General features: G+C 53.4%; 1 protein-coding gene across 3 annotated transcripts in view; it reads left to right on the forward strand.

Moving 5' to 3' along the window:
- The window catches only part of LOC140492646 (uncharacterized), a 45,324-nt gene extending 45,249 nt beyond the window's left edge, over positions 1-75 (forward strand). For all 3 annotated transcript variants that reach the window (XM_072591679.1, XM_072591680.1, XM_072591681.1), the window contains exon 12: positions 1-75. This exon is cut by the window's left edge. The gene's annotated coding sequence lies outside the window, so the exon portion shown is untranslated.
- Positions 76-2,684: the final 2,609 nt, after the last annotated feature.

The following is a 2,684-nucleotide window of genomic DNA, read 5'->3' on the forward strand; positions in this document are numbered from 1 at the left end:
ATTTATTTTGTATTTGTATTTGGAAACCAAGGCTGGAAGTGTTCCTTGTGTCGAATTAAATTAATTGATGTTTTCTTGAAGGCTGACTGGGTGGATTTTGGGCTGGTTTCTCTGAGCGATTGGTATCCCTTCCTTCCTGACTCCATCCAGCACCTGTCTGAGTCCTCTCACAGCCAGCACACTCTCTCACAGCAGGCTGTGCTCACTCAGCTGTCCTCCTGTCTGCTGATGCCAGGCAATCGGCCAGGGATTTGGGTGCCCAGTTTGTGAGCTACGCCAATAAGAATCAATTAGAATCCCGACAGTGCAGATAGAGGTCGTTCAACCCATCAAGATCACACCAACCCGCTGCAGAGCATCCCACCCAGACACACACACTCTTTACCCTAGCCCTGTAACCTCGCATTCCCCATGGCTAGCCCACCTAACCTGCACATCCCTGGACACTATGGGACAATTTCCCATGGCCAATCCACCCTAACCTGCACATCCCTGGACACTATGGGACAATTTCCCATGGCCAATCCACCCTAACCTGCACATCCCTGGACACTATGGGACAATTTCCCATGGCCAATCCACCCTAGCCTGCACATGCCTGGACACTATGGGACAATTTCCCATGGCCAATCCACCCTAACCTGCACATCCCTGGGTACTATGGGACAATTTCCCATGGCCAATCCACCCTAACCTGCACATCCCTGGGACACTATGGGACAATTTCCCATGGCCAATCCACCCTAACCTGCACATCCCTGGGACACTATGGGACAATTTCCCATGGCCAATCCCCCCTAACCTGCACATCCCTGGGCACTATGGGACAATTTCCCACGGCCAATTCACATCTTTGTGACTGTGGGAGGAAACCAAAGCACCCGGAGGAAACCCACGCAGACACTGGGAGAACGTACAAACTCCACACAGACAGCCACCCGAGGTGGGAATTGAACCTGGGTCCTGGGTGCTATGACTGCTTACCACTGTGTCACCCATAGATGCTGTTGTTCCCACCATCTCCAGCTTGGGCCCACATGTTGGGGAACAGAGGGGCAGGAGGTGGTGTTTATTGATGAGGCAAAGTCACCCTGTTTTCAATCCTTCAATTCCATCGTTATTATACCCCAGGCCAGGCATTGATGGCCTACCCTCATATTGGAGCTTCCAAAGCACCAGCAACGGCAATTCCATTTCCCCGTCCCCGAGAGTAATGACCATTTGTGTGTGTGTGTGCAAGGGTGGTTTGACCTAATCAATCAGCTCACTTCCTTGGCACAGGCAGAGCTGCCATGTAACTCGAGAGAATTCCAGGCTGCGGTTACTGACTCCCACCTGACATGAGGCAGGGTCCTCAAGATTCAGGACAATGGGAAGAGATCAGGACGGGGGGGGTGGCGGGGGGTGGTAGGATTGGGGATTGATTGAGAGGAGAGATTCAGGATCATTACAGGGCTGAAGGGAGGGATGTGGGATTAGTTTGGGATTGATGCAGGGTTGTGGGGAGGGAGCAGGAATGTGGGATTAGTTTGGGATTGATGTGGGGCTGTGAGGAGGGAGCAGGAATGTGGGATTAGTTTGGGATTGATGCAGGGCTGTGGGGAGGGAGCAGGAATGTGGGATTAGTTTGGGATTGATGTGGGGCTGTGAGGAGGAAACGGGTTGTGGGATTAGTTTGGGATTGATGCAGGGCTGTGGGGAGGGAGCGAGATGTGGGATTAGTTTGATGTGGGGCTGTGGGGAGAGAGGGAGATGTGGGATTTGTTTGGGATTCATGGGCTGTGGGTAGGGAGTGGTGATGTGGGATTAGTTTGGGAATGATGCGGGGCTGTGGGGGACGAGCAGGGATGTGGGATTAGTTTGGGATTGATGCAGGGCTGTGGGGAGGGAGCGAGATGTGGGATTAGTTTGATGTGGGGCTGTGGGGAGAGAGGGAGATGTGGGATTTGTTTGGGATTCATGGGCTGTGGGTAGGGAGTGGTGATGTGGGATTAGTTTGGGAATGATGCAGGGCTGTGGGGAGGGAGTGGGGATGTGGGATTAGTTTGGGATTGATGCGGGGCTGTGGGGAGAGAGCGGGGATGTGGGATTAGTCTGGGATAAATGCAGGGCTGTGGGGAGTGAGCGGGGATGTGGGATTAGTTTGGGATTTATGCGGGGCTATGGGGAGAGAGCGGGGTTGTGGGGTTAGTTTGGGATTTATGCGGGGCTGTGGGGAGGGAGCGGGGATGTGGGATTAGTTTAGTATTGATGCAGGGCTGTGGGAAGGGAGCAGGAATGTGGGATTAGTTTGGGATTGATGCAGGGCTGTGGGGAGGGAGCAGGAATGTGGGATTAGTTTGGGATTGATGCAGGGCTGTGGGGAGGGAGCGGGGATGTGGGATTAGTTTGGGATTGATGCAGGGCTGTGGGAAGGGAGCAGGAATGTGGGATTAGTTTGGGATTGATGCAGGGCTGTGGGGAGGGAGCAGGAATGTGGGATTAGTTTGGGATTGATGCAGGGATGTGGGGAGGGAGCAGTGTTGTGGGAATAGTTTGGGATTGATGCAGGGCTGTGGGGAAGGAGCATGGATTTGGGATTATTTCGGAATTAGTTTGGGATTGATGCGGGGCTGTGGGAGGGAGCGAGATATGGCATTATTTTGGGAATGATGCAGGGCTGTGGAGAGGGAGCGGGGATGTTG

This window comes from Chiloscyllium punctatum, chromosome 21, assembly GCF_047496795.1.
Source record: "Chiloscyllium punctatum isolate Juve2018m chromosome 21, sChiPun1.3, whole genome shotgun sequence".
In the NCBI taxonomy this organism is placed as follows: domain Eukaryota; kingdom Metazoa; phylum Chordata; class Chondrichthyes; order Orectolobiformes; family Hemiscylliidae; genus Chiloscyllium; species Chiloscyllium punctatum.